This window comes from Oncorhynchus nerka, linkage group LG28 (assembly GCF_034236695.1).
Source record: "Oncorhynchus nerka isolate Pitt River linkage group LG28, Oner_Uvic_2.0, whole genome shotgun sequence".
NCBI lineage: Eukaryota > Metazoa > Chordata > Actinopteri > Salmoniformes > Salmonidae > Oncorhynchus > Oncorhynchus nerka.
The window spans coordinates 37755210-37774354 of record NC_088423.1 but is presented as its reverse complement, the minus strand read 5'-3'; the positions used below and the strand labels follow the sequence as shown (position 1 = coordinate 37774354).

The following is a 19145-nucleotide window of genomic DNA, read 5'->3' as shown; positions in this document are numbered from 1 at the left end:
CGGTTTCGTTGAAACATTTCAAAGTTGTAATGTTCACACCCCGAATAGACTACAGCCACACTGGCTTGTGTTCACTGGGGTGCAGCATGCAGAACATTAAGAAAGGAATAGGATATATTATGGAAAACAACACATTCTTCTGTCATGTGTCAGGGAATCATGTCAGTGAATCATGTCATACAGTGGAAAGAAAAAGTATGTGAACCCTTTGGAATTACCTGGATTTCTGCACAAATCGGTCATCAAATTTGATCTGATCTTCATCGAAGTCACAGCAATAGACAAACACAGTGTGCTTGAACTATTAACACACAAATGATTGTATTTTGATTGTCTATATTGAATACAGCATTTAAACATTCAGTGTAGCTTGGAAAAAGTATGTGAACCCCTAGGCTAATCACTTCTCAAAAAGCTCATTTGAGTCAGGAGTCAGCTAACCTGGAATCCAATCAATGAGACGAGATTGGAGATGTGTGGTTAGAGCTGCCCTGCATTATAAAAACAAACTAAATGTGAGTTTGCTATTCACAAGAAGCATTGCCTGATGTGAACCATGCCTTGAACAAAATAAATCCCAGAAACCTAAGATTAAGAATTGTTGACTTGCATAAAGCTGGGAAGGGTTACAAAAGTATCTCTAAAAGCCATGATGTTCATCAGTCCACGGTAAGGCAAATTGTCTATAAATGTAGAAAGGTCAGCACTGTTGCTACTCTCCATCCTGCAAAGATGACTGCAAGAGCACAGTGCAGAATGCTCAATGAGGTTAAGAAGAATCCTAGAGCTAAAGACATCACAAAATCTTTGGAACATTCTAACATCTCTGTTGACGAGTCTACGATGCATAAAACACTAAACAAGAATGGTGTTTGTGGGAGGACACCACGGAAGAAGCCACTGCTGTCTAAAAAAAAAACATTTCTGCACGTCTGAAGTTTGCAAAAGACCACCTGGATGTTCCACAGCGCTACTGGCTAAATATTCTGTGGACAGATGAAGTTAAAGTTGAGTTGCTTGGAAGGAACACACAACACTATGTAGAGAAAAAAAGGCACCAGCCAATCCCGGACGGCACTGGGCCAATTGTGCTGCACCCTATGGGACTTCCAATCACGATCCGGTTGTGATACAGTCTGGACTCTAACCAGGGTGTCTGTTGTGACGCCTCAAGCACTGAGATGCAGTGCCTTAGACAAGCTGTGCCACTAAGGAGCCCACTACGTCACAGGGAGAAAAAAAGAGAGCCTCAAAAACAGCCCAATTTAAGACTAAGGCCAAAGAAAGCAGACATCTCACCTTGAAAACGGGTGTACCCAAGTGTTTCACCACGGAAACTTTTGTAATACTTCACTCCATAGACGATGATTGGTCTACGAAGAATGTGTGCAAGAACAAAAATATGAGTCTGCTCCAGGCTGGCTCCAGGCTGTAGAGAGAGATACATATTTTATATGTTATATGTTACAGTACAGATGTAGGATCTTAATTTCACCTATATTGTCACAGCCAAATAATCCTGCAGCAACAGGATTTGAACGTTTAGTCAATAATTTTGCTTGATCGGTTGTTTGGCTATTAGCTGGCCAAAAGCAGGCTACATAAAAAGTTAGGTTTTGAGAATTTATGTAAATCAAAGTTCATCTGTATTTTCTGCAGTGCAAAAAAACCCACGTGTGATCAAATTAAGATCCTACATCTGTACACCGATGATCCCAAGTCCTTCCAGCTAAAAAGCTCAAAGCTTTATGTTTTATATGCATAAGGAAATGAGTGAGTGAGTGAGTGAGTGAGTGAGTGAGTGAGTGAGTGAGTGAGTGAGTGAGTGAGTGAGTGAGTGAGTGAGTGAGTGAGTGAGTGAGTGAGTGAGTGAGTGGGTGAGTGAGTGGGTGAGTGAGTGGGTGAGTGAGTGGGTGAGTGAGTACCTGGCTGGCCAGTGAGAGGATGAAAGCCCAGTCTTCCTGCCACTGTTCCTCTCTGAGTGAGAAGTGCAAGCCGAAGCTTTGGGAATACCACGACTCCCACTCCTTCCAGCGCGTGTAGAACCTAGACAGACAACACACACACATCAGTGACCCTGTATCAATTCCCTGTGGAAAAGGTCAAGTGAGTGTTACTCAAATGCTTTAAACCCTTTTGCAATGAGAACAGGTTTTCTTTTTTCCACAATTAAATAATTGGTTTGCACAAACAAACACAGCCTTCTCATCCTATCCCCAGACAAAGTTACACACCCCAGACCCAGGTCTCACCAGTGGGAGCAGTCGTGCAGAGTGTCGTGAAGGGTCTTGCGGAGGACAGAGTCCTTGTCATAGATGCCCCAGGTGGCCTGCAATACTGAGTCTAACAGGCAGTCCCCAGCCGTGCGGTTCCACAGGGCATACAGCCTGCTGTCCAACCGCGTGCCTAGCTCTATAGACCAGTTGATGATAGGAGATTCCTCCTCCAGCTCTGAGAGAGAAAGTGAGGCTTTGAAAGGGCAATGGGGTCATTTAAAAAATGAAGCACTCCTTGGTTTTATATGGTGTGCAGGCTTTTGTTCCAGCCCAGAACAATCCCAATCCTAAAACTCAATTAGCACAGATGCAAGTACACACGATAAGGGCAGGCAAAATGTCAGAAAGGCCAGCAGGGAATGCACACTGTTGGCAGGCAGTGAACAGACCTGTAATACAACACTATACAGCAGCATTCTAATTTAGTAGAGGGGATAGGAAACTATTCAGATGCCACCCAGTGTTGACTATGACAACGGTCTCTCACTCACACACAATTCAGTAAAATAGTGGTATTTTAAGTTACTGAAATAAGTCAATATTTCACCTTTCTGTACATCTCGGTCTAGCACCTCGTCAAACAGTTTCTCCTGAACTGTTGGGGGCAAGTCCTCGATATCTGCAGACAAAAACACACTTAGGGTGGCATTCAATTGATTTAGTTACACAACACAAGGAAGACTTGATACAGTTCATCATCAAAGAACTTCAAAAAGGGCAAGTTAGAGGGCAAGTATTTATTTGACAGTGAAATTAATTTCACTTAACGGTGAAATTAAGTTTAGGGCTTGGAGAAGAAAGTGAATCAGTCTTAACCTCTTGATCTACACACATGTTAAAAAACCAAGCCAGGCTGAAGTGATTAGGGTTTAATACCCTGAGGTTGCAGGAGTCAAAGCTGCCGTTTTACGGGCACCGGATGAGATGGCTGCCATTTTACAGGCTCCTAACCAACTGTGCTCGTGTTATTGTGTTATTTGTAACTTATGTTGTACATAATGTTTCTGCCACCATCTCTTATGACCGAAAAGAGCTTCTGGATATCAGAACAGAGATTTACTCACCTCGTACTGGACAAAGATTTTTTCTTTAAACAAGTTGGAAGCGAAGGATTTACTTCAGAAACCGGACAAGGCTTCATTAAATCCCCATCATTCACATGAAGAGACGTAGGTCGGGGTGCCTAAGAATCTGATTGTGAGTGTGTAACCCGCCTCTACCATCAGTCCCATTAACCAACGTGCAATCATTGGAAAAATAAACTGGATGAGCTCCGATCAAGACTATTCTACCAATGGGACATAAAAAAAACGGTAATATCTTATGTCCTGCTGAACGACGACATGGATAACATACAGCTGGCTTGATTTTACGTGCATCGGCAAGACAAGGGGTGGCGGTATGGGTCTATTTGTCAATAACAGCTGGTGCACCAAAATCTAATATTAATGAAGTCTCGAGGTATTGCTCGACTGAGGCAGAGTATCTCATGATAAGCTGTAAACCACACTATTTACCAATATATTTTTCGTAGCTGCTTACCACCACAAACCGATACTGGCACTAAGACCGCACTCAACGAGCTGTATAAGGCCATAAGCAAAACAAATAATAATGCTCATCCAGAGGCGGCGCTCTTAGTGGCCGTGGACTTAAATTCCGGGAAACAAATCCGTTTTACCTAATTTCTACCAGCATCTTACATTTGCAACCAGAAGAAAAAAAATCTAGACCACCTTTAGTCCATTCACAGAGATGCATACAAAGCTCTCCCTTGTCCTCCATTTGGCAAATCTTACCACAACTATCCTCCTGATTCCTGTTTACAGGCAAAAACTAAAGCAGGAATTACCAGTGACTCACTCAATACGGAAGTGGACAGATGACGCAGATAATAAGCTACGAACCATCAAACAGGCAAAGTGTCAATACAGGACTAAGATTCAATCCGACAACAACGGCTCCGAAGCTCATCAGATGTGTCAGGGCTTGCAAACGATTACAGACTACAAAGGGAAGCATAGCCATGAGCTCCCCAGTGACAGGAGTCTACCAGAGGAGCTAAATGACATCTATGCGCTCGTCGAGGCAAGCATGAGAGCTGTTCCGGACCACTGTGTGATCACGCTCGCCGTAGCTGACGTGAGTAAGACCTTTAAACAGGTCAACATTCACAAGGCCACAGGGCCAGAAGGATTACCAGGACATGTACTCCGAGCATGCGATGACCAACTGGCAAGTGTCTTCACTGACATGTTGGTATTACAGACTCTGTCAGGGACAGATTAAACATGTTTCAAGCAGACCACCATAGTTCCTGTGCTCAGGCACACCAAGGTAACCTGCCTAAATGAATACCGACCAGTAGCACTCACTTCTGTAGCCATGAAGTGCGTTGAAAGGTTGGTCATGAATCATATCAACACCATTATCCCAGAAACCCTGGACCCACTCCAATTTGCATACCGCATCAACAGATCCACAAATGATGTAATCTCTATTGCACTCCACACTGCCCTTTCCCACCTGGACAAAAGGAGCACCAATGTGAGAATGTTGTTCATAGACTACAGCTCAGCATTCAATAACATAGCTTAGTGATGAGCATTGAAGGCACTAAGGGCCCTGGGACTAAACATCTCCCTCTGCAACTGGATCCTAGACATCCTGATGGGCCACCCCTAGGTGGTAAGGGTAGGTAACAACACATCTGCCACGCTGATCCTCAACACGGGGGCCCCTCAGGGGTGCGTGCTATGTCCCCTCCTGCATTTCAATTAACAGATGTGTCTTGTTAAAAGTTAAGTTAAGTTCTTTCCTTCTTAATGCCTTTAAGCCAATCAGTTGTGTGTGACAAAGTATGGGTGGTATACAGAAGATAGCCCTATTTGGTAAAAGACCAAGTCCATATTATGGCAAGAACAGCTCAAATAAGTAAAGAGAAACGACAGTCCATAATTACTTTATTAGGCTGCCTGTTGTAAGTGTAACTGATTACTCAAATATTAAATATTATGTCTAAAAAATGACATCTATAAAATGGCATCTATTGGCATCTATTGGCCTCAAATGATTGACCTCAATGGCCGACCTGCGCAGTTATTTTGGGTTTAAAAAATGCTAAAACACTCAATATCAAGAGTTAAGAAATACATGCAATACCCCCCAAAAGATGAGACCCTCTTCTCCACAAACATTGTCACAACAGTTGCTTTCAGATTTTTTTTTTTCTGCTATTGCATTTTTCTCTTCCTTTAGTAGTGCTGAGCAATTAATGCTTTTAGAGGTCGGTTCGATTATTAAATATATCAACAAAAAATGTATTTGGATTATTTTTACATTTAATGCACTATGCATTGTGTGTTGAATACTTCAACACATAATAAAACAAAAGTCCCATTAACCATCATTTATTCACATTACGTCAAAATCACTATTTTAGTAGTTCTTCCAAATAAACAAGGCATTATTTTATGACTGCTGAATACCAACTATCAAAATCACTTAGATTAAGTATTTTCAGGTAGAGATACCTCACGAAGTAACTGCTCTCCATCCTTCGATTGCGGATCCTTCTGTCTCTTTTACGCAGCAGGTATAAAAGTAACACAGAGCGGACAAGTAGACACCCAATGGATTATGGTCATTGCAGTTAATGACAACTTTTTCTGCACTAAATTGGCCTGTTGGAAACTACAACTCCCTAGTACATCGCAGAGTTTGCGCTTGATCTGATTTATCAATAGAGAAGCTGCACAATGTGCACATTGAGCTCACAGAAAAAAATGAACTAAATGGAATTCAAATAATTGAACCAACGTTGGTCAATTAGTAATTTAAAAAAACAACAACTGAAAAATAGCCCAATCAGCACTATCCTATCTTTGAACCTACTCGGAGCACCCGTGTGGGAGAGGGAGTGACAGTGGCTTCCGCCAGCGAAACAGGCACAGGGCAGACACTTTCATTACAGGAAGGATAAGGATGATAATGCACACTGTTTGACCAAATCATGGTTTTATCCTCCTAAAAAAATTGTATAATTGGATTGAGGTGACCATGTTGAATGTGCAGCACACATCGATGCATCCAATAAATTTTCACTCGCACAGTCAAGTCAAAGGGTTGCAAAATGTGACTAAATGGTTGCAGTCTGGAGCCTTGTGTTTCACCAAATCATAATTGTAGCCTCCCCCAAAACAGAAAATGTTGACTGAAGTGACCAGCTAGAATTTCCAGCTTGCACAGTTCCAAGCAATTCAATATTTTACTCGCTTAGTCAAGTCAAAGAGTGGCAAAACGCGACCAAATCGTCACATTCTGGAGCCCTGATTTGGGAAATAAACACAGTTGGCCTGTTCATCCGACAATACCGTTATCTCGAGTAGTTGGAAACAACCATACAATTACCTAACACAAAGCATACATTCTACCATCATACAGGCCTAAGACATGAAGCTTTAGTGTAGAAGAGCAGAAAAACAGAACGCCACAACTATACACAGTAACTAGGCTAAATAAAACTACTGCAGTAGTATGTAATAGGTCAGTGGGAGGCTGACCTGCTGGCAGGGTGAAGGTGACCAGGTCAGTGAGAAAGTAGCAGGTGAATTCTCCCTTGCGCTGGTGAAGGGAGGCAGCCACCTCACGACGGATCTGCTCCGTCAGCTCAGGGCACACCATGGCTGGGATACACTTAGCTGCCTGCTGGGACACCTAGACACAGACAGAGAATGTGACACAGGAATGAGAAAATGTCTCCTACTGAAAATATAACCTAGGGAGCATGAAAGCCAGGTAAAACATTCAGAGCGTTCCAGGGAGAAATCTAAATGAGTAGAATCCCTGACTCGATTCCCTGTTTAATCATATCTGTTTAACACAATCTATATCTGAACGTTTGGTAACACTGCACCCTTCTGAACAGGCCCCAGGTAGACCCTGCCCTGTCCTTCCTTAGCGGACAAAATCCTGCCAGTCCTTCCAGGGTTCTCACACACACACACACACACACACACACACACACACACACACACACATACATACACACGCACACACACTGAGATAAGAGCTTCAAGCCAGCAGTGGGATAATCTGGGATCATGTTTAAACTCCCATTGATCTGCCACACACACACACACCACAGCTCAATACAACATATCCCATCCACTGTGTCCTCTCCCGGTAGATAGAGGTGAACACAGCTATTCATCAGCCGGATCTTCAAAACATTGACAAGTAGAAACTAACTCAACCTGGAGATGGAGTGACTATTTACCAGCACATTTAATTTACACTAACTGGTAATTTGTAAGTCGCTCTGGATAAGAGCGTCTGCTAAATGACTTAAATGTAAATGTAAATGTACAGCTGAATAAATAAAGTCTTTGACCTGTACCATTACAGCTAATACATTGGCAGGGCCTGTATGTCGTCCTGACCTCAGTGAGGAGCACGGCCAGCATGTCCTTCCTCTGGAAGCGGATGGCCAGGTGGACCAGGGTGAAGCCGTCGTCAAAGGCCGAGGGCCGGTTGAGAAGGCGCACCTCGTCGGACGTCAGCTGCCTGGCGATGTCCCCCCCTGACGATTTATAGGCCTCTACTGCAGCCAGGTCCCCCTCTACCACACCTGCAGAAAAGGAGAGGGGGAAATTAGTGAGCAGTGAAAAACACAAGCCACACACACTACATAAACTCAATGTACAGTTTACAAAACATGAGGAACACCTTCCTAATATTGAGTTCCACCCCCTTTGCCCTCAGAGCAGCCTCAATTCGTTGGGGCATAGACTCTACAAGGGATGCTGGCCTATGTTGACTCCAACACATCTCACAGTTGTGTCAAGTTGGCTGGATGTCTTTTGGGTGGTGGACAATTCTTGATACACACGGGAAACCCAGCAACGCTGCAGTTCTTGACACACTCAAACCGTTGCTCCTGGCATCTTACTACCATACCCTGTTCAAAGGCGCTTCAATTTGTTATCTTGCCCATTCATCCTCTGAATAAAACACATGCATGTCTGAAGGCTTAAAATCCTTATTTAACCAGTATCCTCCCCTTCGTCTACACTGACAGGAGTGGATTTAATAAGTGACTTCAATAAACGGATCATAGCTTTCACCTGGTCAGTCTGCCATAGAAAGGACAGGTGTTCCTAATGTCTGGACACTCAGTGTATCTGTATATCAGTCATGGTGGAAATTCTTTGCGTTTACCATCCCAATCATTTGAAGGCTATTCCTTGCCAAAACCACATAAGCACCAGGGTAGATTTACTACTACAGTACTGAAACAAAACCACCATTTGAAAAAGAACAGCATTATAAAAAGTGTGGGGGAAGATAAAATTAGAATATTTCAAGTGCTACTACCAGCCTCATCATTTTTGTTCAGATTTCTGAAATACCCATGTAGCAGTCTCTGGCACATTACACAACAACATCACTATGACTAACTATTATTCCACAATCAAAAGGGTAATCAGTGTGAGTGATCCCAAAAAAAAAAAAAAAAAAAAAAAAAAATCAGGGTAAGGGTTTCTTTCCAGAGAGACATCAGGGATTGTAACACACTCTGTTTCACGGAAATGGTTCTCTCGGGATATACTGTCAGAGTCGGTCCAGCCATCTGGATTCTCATTACATCGTGCTGACAGGGATAAACATCTCTCCAGGAAGAAAAAGGGTATGTCTCAAGATTAACAACTCATTGTGTGATTGTGCTAACATTCAGAAACTCAAGTCCTTTTGTTCACCCGACCTAGAATGCTTCAATCAAATGCCGACCGTATTATCTCCCAAGAGAATTCTCTTCGGTTATTGTCGCAGCCGTGTATATCTCCCCTCAAGCTGATACCACGTTGGCCCTCAAGGAAGTTGGACTTTATGGAAACTGGAAATCACATATCCTGAGGCTGCATTTAGAGGTCATTGCCTCCGCAAGGCAATCAAACAGGCAAAACGTCAGTATAGAAACAAAGGAGTCGCAATTCAACGGCTCAGACGAGAAACGTATGTGGCAGGGTCTACAGACAATCATGGACTACAAAAGAAAAACCAGCCAAGTCGCGGACACCGACGTCTTGCTTCTGGACAAGCTAAACACGTTCTTTGCCCACTTTAAGGATAACACTGCCACCGATGCGGCCAGCTACCAAGGACTGTGGGCTCTCCTCCTCCATGGCCGACGTGAGTAAGACATTTAAACGCGTTAACCCTCACAAGGCTGCCGGCCCAGACGGCATCCCTAGCCGCGTCCTCAGAGCATGCACAGACCAGCTGGCTGGAGTGTTTACGAACATATTCAATCTCTCTCTATCAGAGTCTGCTGTCCACACATGCTTCAAGATGGCTACCATTGTTCCTGTACCCAAGAATGCAAATAAACTAAATGACTATCGCCCCGTAGCACTCACTTCTGTCATCAAGTGCTTTGAGAGACTTGTCAAGGATCAAATCACCTCCACCTTACCTGTCACTCTAGACCCACTTCAATTTGCCTACCGCCCCAATAGGTCCACAGACCTAATGCACACTGCCCTATCCCATCTGGATAAGTGGAATGCCCATGTAATAATGCTGTTCTATGCTGTTGAAGGCTGAGTTATAGTCAATGTACCATCCAAGCTCATCATTAAGCTTGAGGCCCTGAACCCTGCCCTGTGCAATTGGATCCTGGACTTCCTGCCGGGCCCCTATCATCCAGAAGTCAAGGTCAGTACAGTTGCATCAAAGCTCAGACTGAGAGACTGAAAAACAACTTCAAGGCCAGACTGTTAAATAGCCATCACTAGCAAAGAGGCTGCTACCTACATACAGACTTGATATCATTGGCCACTATAATAAATGGAACACTAGTCACTTTAATAATGTTTACATATCTTGCATTACTCATCTCATGTGTATATACAGTATTCTATACCATCTACTGTATCTTAGTCTATCCCGCTCTGATATTGCTCATCCATATATTTATATATTCTTAATTCCATTCCTTTACTTTAGATATGTGTGTATTAAGTTTGTGTTGTGAAATTGTTAGATATTACTTAGAAGATATTGCTGTAACTAGAAGCACAAGCATTTCGCTACACCCGCAAAAACATCTGCTAAACAAGTGTATGTGACAAATTAAAATGTGAATGATGTGTTATATATATCACACAAGTGTGTGTTTTAGGAAGTAACTAAGAGAAAGTGTGAGTAGGAAGAGAGGGAGTGGGAGGACAAACTGTGTTGTTAGGAGCTTGCCAGAGAGTAATAGAGAGGGCGGGAGAGAGCTCAGACAGGAATGTGAGAGACAAGACCACAACCACTTCTCACAGCAGTCCATTATTGTGGGTGTGCCTGCCAGCCGGCCGGCCTGCACAGTCAGAACTGCACTCACATCGTTTGCAACACATACACAACACATTAGGAAGGAAATGGATACAAAAAGAGTTGCTCTATATTTGGAAGGGTCGAGAACATTGAAAAATAATCAAGACACAAAATTCATGAAAGTGCTAATTTCCCCCCACAGAAAATGTCCACATAAAATGTCCACATAAAAACGGTCCATTTAAATCAACTTATATCTATCACGCAAGCATACATTTTTACTTATGGGTGGCGCACAGGAATTGAACCCATAGTCCTGGACTTGCAAGCCCCATGTCCTACCAACTGATCTACAGAGTACCATTGCTGTAAATTAGCGTCAGCAATCTAGGTACATGTAGATCAGTAGGCCTACACTAAATACTCAGAAGATAAACTCCAACAATATTCTCATTACCGCATTGAGTTACATATGCAAAAAATAATTGTACTTACAGTAAATGAATTCACCTGGCACAAAGCATCTAGACCTACCACTTTCCTTTATTTTCTCCAGTCCTCTCCTTTTTTCTCTCGACAGTTTTTCCAGATCTCCAATTGACAGAGTCAGGAGGCCCTTTTTTTTTTTACAAGAAAACCAAATTTGATTGAATTTCCCCTGACGGTAACACCAAATCAATTGAATTAACTGAAGGCTGGCTATGAGCCTGCATAAATAGGAGTCTAATTGATCTCAGGGCAGCAGAAACCCAGGGCCTTCAATGGTCTGTCAAGGAAGAAGTGCAGACAGAGAGCCAGATGAACAGTCAGCCTGTGTGTTACTGTAGTTCTCAATTGTTTTGACAGATTTTCAACTGGCAGCGTCGGCACTACTTCGCAGGTCGTCTGCCACAACAGTAGCCTCTGATAACCAGTGACACATAGGCCAGCGCTTCAGAATAGGGGGCAACATGCCATCTACAGCACACTTTGTGCCCGTTTACAACTTCTTTCCACAGTGGCTTCATGGCTAAATTAACCTACTGATATTATGCATGACATAGCCTAGGCTAGGTAGTGTGTGATTCAGAACTCAGACTACTCATGATAGCAACCAAAGAAAATAGTTTGCCTGATCTATAGATTGCATAGAGTGGGTTTATCCAAACAGGTTCATCCCACAGTACAAATTCCTGTTCAATCATGTCACCAATTATATCACATTTCATGTTTCAGGTTGTGTTGCAGCTTTGCAGGCAAGTCATGTAGCCTAGTTGATGTGCTAGCTATGCCCAGGGGTGTTCAATTCCAGTCCTTCTGGGCTGACGTGTCTATGGGTTTTTTCATCTTGGTACCAATAGATCTACCCACTCACAGACAAGACTAGTATTGTAGCCTCTGCATTCACTCCTTTTACCGATTCATTCAGGTGTAAAACTGGCAAGCAGACACACATCCTTATGTAGAACAGATACTTGCAGACACACACACCATAAGACAGGTCATCAGAGAAAGCTCCCTGAAGCATAGGGACCACTTGAAACCTGCATGCTGTGTTCAGGCAATGAAGAGTCTCTCTAATAAAATGAGAAAGTCCGATAAACCTGCTGTGGCACAAGCCAGTGGGCTGTAAAGCAGACAAGGATATCCTCAGTCAAGCAGACTGCCCTTAATACAAACAGGCATCTTGTCCTACAGTGGAGCGAACATCCTCAATCGCTAGCTTCTGGAGAGTAAAGGCTTGGAATGCATCATAGCAACATGACTAAAACTGCTCCTGGATACACTATTTTTATACAGGGTACTTCCCACAATGCATTGTTAATCCGACCATGTTACAGATTTAGCATTGTTTTAAACAAACATTCAAAAGCTTAGCCCTTGTAATTATATGACAGATTTTACTGAGGAAAGTGGCACTTGCAGTTTCCAATAAGGATCATTGTGAAGCTAATGTAGGCTCAAATGTGATTCATTAAGTCCAGATGAGATGCTTGTTTAAAACAAGTAGCCTAATCATGTACACAAATGACATGTAATGCTACACCAGCAGAGGGTACATAACAGGACTCCAGTCATGCAAACAGCAGGCTGAACATACTCTTCGATGTGAATGCATGTATATTTTTGACTTGTGCACCAGTCAGTTATTTTTAGTGCAGGCGCTGCCAGGCTGCCTAGCCCCGCATGCTGGGCCCACTGTTTACCAGCCCCTGGGAACTAAGGGCAGGATGTGTGTGTGTGTATATATACTGCTAAAAAAAATAAAGGGAACACTAAAATAACACATCCTAGATCTGAATGAATGAAATATTCTCATTAAATACTTTTTTCTTTACATAGTTGAATGTGCTGACAACAAAATCACACAAAAAGGATCAATGGAAATCAAATGTATCAACCCATGGAGGTCTGGATTTGGAGTCACACTCAAAATTAAAGTGGAAAAACCACACTACAGGCTGATCCAACTTTGATGTAATGTCCTTAAAACAAGTCAAAATGAGGCTCAGTAGTGTGTGTGGCCTCCACGTACCTGTATGACCTCCCTATAACGCCTGGGCATGCTCCTGATGAGGTGGCGGATGGTCTCCTGAGGGATCTCCTCCCAGACCTGGACTAAAGCATCTGCCAACTCCTGGACAGTCTGTGGTGCAACGTGGCGTTGGTGGATGGAGCGAGACATGATGTCTCAGAGAAATGATGATGCTCAATTGGATTCAGGTCTGGGGAACGGGCGGGCCAGTCCATAGCATCAATGCCTTCCTCTTGCAGGAACTGCTGACACACTCCAGCCACACGAGGTCTAGCATTGTCTTGCATTAGGAGGAACCCAGGGCCAACCGCACCAGCATATGGTCTCACAAGGGGTCTGAGGATCTCATCTCGGTACCCAATGGCAGTCAGGCTACCTCTGGCGAGCACATAGAGGGCTGTGCAGCCCCCAAAGAAATGCCACCCCACACCATGACTGACCCACCGCCAAACCGGTCATGCTGGAGGATGTTGCAGGCAGCAGAACGTTCTCCACGGCATCTCCAGACTGTCACGTGCTCAGTGTGAACCTGCTTTCATCTGTGAAGAGCACAGGGCACCAGTGGCGAATTTGCCAAGCTTGGTGTTCTCTGGCAAATGAAAAACGTCCTGCACGGTGTTGGGCTGTAAGCACAACCCCCACCTGTGGACGTCAGGCCCTCATACCACCCTCATGGAGTCTGTTTCTGAACGTTTGAGCAGACACATGCACATTTGTGGCCTGCTGGAGGCATTTTGCAGGGCTCTGGCAGTGCTCCTCCTGCTCCTCCTTGCAAAGGCGGAGGTAGCGGTCCTGCTGCTGGGTTGTTGCCCTCCTACGGCCTCCTCCACGTCTCCTGATGTACTGGCCTGTCTCCTGGTAGCGCCTCCATATCTGGACACTACGCTGACAGACACAGCAAACCTTCTTGCCACAGCTCGCATTGATGTGCCATCCTGGATGAGCTGCACTACCTGAGCCACTTGTGTGGGTTGTAGACTCAGTCTCATGCTAACACTAGAGTGAAAGCACCGCCAGCATTCAAAAGTGACCAAAACATCAGCCAGGAAGCATAGGAACTGAAAAGTGGTCTGTGGTCACCACCTGCAGAACCACTCCTTTATTGGGAGTGTCTTGCTAATTGCCTATAATTTCCACCTGTTGTCTATCCCATTTGCACAACAGCATGTGACATTTATTGTCCATCAGTGTTGCTTCCTAAGTGGACAGTTTGATTTCACAGAAGTGTGATTGACTTGGAGTTACATTGTGTTGTTTAAGTGTTCCCTTTATTTTTTTGAGCAGTGTATATGTTGACAACGAGAGATCCCCTGGGCTCCCATTCACAATATTAAGTGGGGTCCCCTCAGACAATGGGGAGTCCTTTGCATCAGTGGACAAACTGACTGGGAGGGGCAACTCCACTAAAAACAGAAGAGAGGCTAGCTAGCCAATGGAATCCTCTCTGCCATGTAGTCCAGACAACAGCAGTGGAATCCACTCAGTCACCATTAACTCCAGGTGCAGTGCCACTGACTGGACCAGACCTTGATTCAAAGCTTCAAGAGACACTCTCTGAAAGGGAAAGTAGAGTATCCTCTTCACTAGGGTTGCAAATGGTCGGAAACCTCCCGGGAAATTTCTGAAAATCTTCCATGGGAAGTAAAAGAATTTGGGGAATTTTGCTTAAATTTATCCAAAAAAAGTTGGCTTATAACAGTGAACCTTTTTTGTGGGATACACACAAGGCAATTCTAGATATTATGGCATATTTGGTTAAACTATCACCAATTCAATGGAATTGCAACCCTCTGCATGCACAGTAAATTATTCAATCACATGTGCTGTGCACTCAAGGTCTTGCACACTAATGAGATGCTATTGAGCCCACACCACTACATTGTCTGAGCCAAGGACTACATGCTTTCTGGTAACTTTTGATTACAATACCGGGTGGGGTGAAACACACACACACACACAGTTGAAGTCAGAAGTTTACATACACCTTAGCCAAATACATTTAAACTCAGTTTTTCACAATTGCTGACATTTAATCAGAGTAAAAATTCCCTGGTTTAGGTCAGTTAGGATCACCACTTTATTTTAAGAATGTGAAATGTCAGAATAATAGTAGAGAGAATGATTTATTTCAGCTTGTATTACTTTCATCGCATTCCCAGTGGGTCAGAAGTTTACATACACTCAATTAGTATTTGTTAGCATTGCCTTTAAATTGTTTAACTTGGATCAACCGTTTCTGGTAGCCATCCACAAGCTTCCCAAAATAAGTTTACATACAGTTAGGTTGGAGTCATTAAAAGTCATTTTTCAACTGCTCCACAAATTTCTTGTTAACAAACTATAGTTTTGGCAAGTTGGTTAGAGCATCTACTTTGTGCATGACACAAGTAATTTTTCCAACAATTGTTTACAGACAGATTTTCACTTAGAACTCATGCTATCACAATTCCAGTGGGTCAGAAGTTTACATACACTAAGTTGACTGTGCCTTTAACCTGTTGCTTCTACTCGGGACGCTTGCGTCCCAACTAGAGCTCTGGAAATGCAAATGCGCTACGCTAAATGCTAATAGTATTAGTTAAAACTCAAAAGTTCATTAAAATACACATGCAGGGTATCGAATTAAAGCTACACTCGTTGTGAATCCAGGCAACAAGTCAGATTTTTAAAATGCTTTTCGGCGAAAGCATGAGAAGCTATTATCTGATAGCATGCAACACCCCAAAAGACCCACAGGGGACGTAAACAAAATAATTAGCATTTCGGCGTTACACAAACCGCACAATAAAATAGAAAACATTCATTACCTTTCACCATCTTCTTTGTTGGCACTCCTAGATGTCCCATAAACACTATTTGGGTCTTTATTTCGATTAAATCGGTCCATATAAAGCCTAGATATCGTTATATGTAGACTGTGTGATAAACGAAAAAACATCGTTTCAAAACGTAACGTCATTTTTTAAAATTCAAAAAGTCGACGATAAACTTTCACAAAACACTTCAAATACGTTTGTAATGCAACTTTAGGTATTAGTAAACGTTAATAAGTGATAAAATTCATCAGGAGGCGATGTAAAGATCATTAGCTGTCCGTCTGGAAAAATGTCCGGCTAGAAACTCAACGAAAATATCCGGTCCTAGACCGGAGGAGATACGGTGTCCTGTATGTGTTTGACCAAGAAAAAACTCGAAGGGAAATGACAAGACTCTAGACACCGTGTGGAAGCTGTAGGTACTGCAACCTCAGTCAATTAATTGTGGTTCACGTTTATCAATGGGTTCAAGTAGCGCATGGATATATTTTCCCATTTTCAGTGATCAGTTTTTCCTGTGCTTTTCGATGTAAATGCCGTTCTGGTAAAGCCACAGCAGTGATTTAACCAGTTTTTTAAACGTCTGAGTGTTTTCTATCCACACAGACTAAGCAAATGCATATACTATATTCCTGGCATGAGTAGCAGGGCGCTGAAATGTTGCGCGATTTTTAACAGAATGTTCAAAAAGGTAGAGGGTCGACTTAAGAGGTTAAACAGCTTGGAAAATTCCAGAAAATGATGTCATGGCTTTAGAAGCTCTGATAGGCTAATTGACATCATTTGAGTCAATTGGAGGTGTACCTGTGGATGTATTTCAAGGCCTACCTTCAAACTCAGTGCATCTGCTTGACATCATGGGAAAATCAAAAGAAATCAGCAAAGACCTCAGAAAAAAAACTGTAGACCTCCACAATTCTGAAATAAATCATTCTCGCTACTATTATTCTGACATTTCACATTCTTAAAATAAAGTGGTGATCCTAACTGACCTAAGCCAGGGAATTTTTACTCGGATTAAATGTCAGCAATTGTGAAAAACTGGAGTTTAAATGTATTTGGCTAAGGTGTATGTAAACGTCCGACTTCAACTGTACAGGTTTCATTTAAAAAAAAATATCTTACAAAGGAGTTGTTTAATCTAACTTTTCTAATCTTTATAGGAAAATGCCATGGGCACTATCTGATGTGTGGAGACATTTCACTGCAGCTAATGCAGAAGGAAAAGCTGTGCACATTTGCAAATACTGTGCCAAATCATATGTGAAGAATGCAACAAAGACACAGGATCATCTGGCCAAGTGCATAAAGTTCCCTTAGCGCTTATAACAAGCAACCTCTGACAAATGTCCTACTTCTATTCGAGGTGAAATGATGAATCAGACACCTTATCGATAGCAACATCTCATGGTACTCCTGGACTCAGAAGTTGTTTTGACTCAATGGAGGAACGTAGTCAGAGAAATGCTGATGAATGTCTTGCTCAAGCTGTGTATGCAACTGGTTCACCTCCGATGCTCACAGGCAGTGTATTGGAAGAGATTACACCCCTCTAACCAGACATACTTTATCCACTAGTTTGCTGGACGCAGAGTTCAAGTGAAGGTCAAGCAAATCATAGAGAAAGCAGACTGTGTTGCAATCATCTCTGATGGGTGGTTGAATGTTCATGGGCAAGGAATAATTAACTACATAATCTCCACCCCTCAACCAGTATTCTTCAATAGCACAGACACAAGGGACAACAGACACACCGGTCTCCACATTACAGATGAGCTGAAGGCAGTCATCAATGACCTTGGACAAAAGAAGGTATTTGCACTGGTGACAGACAATGCTGTGAACATGAAGGCTGCTTGGTCTGAAGTGGAGGAATCCTACCCTCACATCACACCCATTGCCTGTGCTGCTCATGCATCGAATCTGCTCTTCAAGGACATCATGGCACTGAAAACAATGATACACTCTACAAGAGAGGCAATGAAATGATTAGGTATGTGAATGGTCATCAAGTTACAGCAGCAATCTACCTCACCAAGCAAAGTGATAAGAATAAGAGCACCACATTGAAGCTGCCCAGCAAGAACCCGTTCGGGTGGTGTTGTCATCATGTTTGACAGTCTCCTGGAGAGGAAGGAGTCACTCCAAGAAATGGCCATATCACAGTCTGCCGATATGGACACCCCCATCAAGAGGATCCTCCTGGATGATGTATTTTGGGAGAGAGTGATAAGCAGCCTGAAACTCCTGAAACCTATAGCAGTAGCCATTGCACGGATTGAGGGAGACAATGCCATTCTGTCGGATGTTCAGACTCTGCTTGCGCTTGTATGAGAATAAATCTGTACTGCCCTACCCACTTCACTGTTGCTCCAAGCAGAGGAAACTGCTGTTCTGAAATACATCAAAAAGCATGAAGACTTCTGCAAAGTCATCACTACTGTATCTCGCCACCTTGGCCTGGATGAGGGCAAGGTTCTTTGCAGTATGGCGAAGTACACTTCCAAGCAAGGGCTTTGGAATGGAGATGCAATATGGCAGTCGTGCCAACATATCTCAGCCACCTGGTGGAAGGGATCTGAGGCTCTTTCCCGTTGCCTCCATCATCCTCCAAATCCCACCAACATCAGCTTCCTCAGAGAGCAACTGGTCCTTGTTTGGGAACACATATCAACGCAACAGGCTGACCAATAAAAGGGTTGAAAAATTGGTGGCCATCCGGGCAAATTTGATTTTTTTTTGAGCCTGACAATGAGCCATCCTCAAAAAGGTTGGAAAGTGACAATGAAGATAACTTCTTATGGCTGGGGGCAGTATTGAGTTGCTTGGATGAATAAGGTGCCCAGAGTAAACTGCCTGCTACTCAGTCCCAGTTGGTAATATATGCATATTATTAGTATATTTGGATAGAAAACACTGAAGTTTCTAAAACTGTTTGAATGATGTCTGTGTATAACATAACTCATATGGCAGGCAAAAACCTGAGAAAAAAATCCAACCAGTAAGTGGGAAATCTGAGGTTGGTCGTTTTTCAACGCATTCCCTATTGAAGATGCAGTGGGATATTGGTCATGTTGCACTTCCTAAGGCTTCCACTAGATGTCAGTCTTTAGAAACTTGTTTGAGGCTTCTACTGTAAAGGAGGGGCTCATAAGGGCTCAGTCAGTGGTCTGGCAGATTGCCACAATCTCATGACGCTCGTTCACGTGAGAGGTA

At 43.1% G+C, this 19145-nt stretch overlaps 1 pseudogene; it reads right to left on the bottom strand.

Moving 5' to 3' along the window:
- LOC115113205 (ubiquitin thioesterase Zranb1-like) overlaps nt 1–19145 on the bottom strand; it is a 36653-nt pseudogene that overhangs the window by 4437 nt on the left and 13071 nt on the right.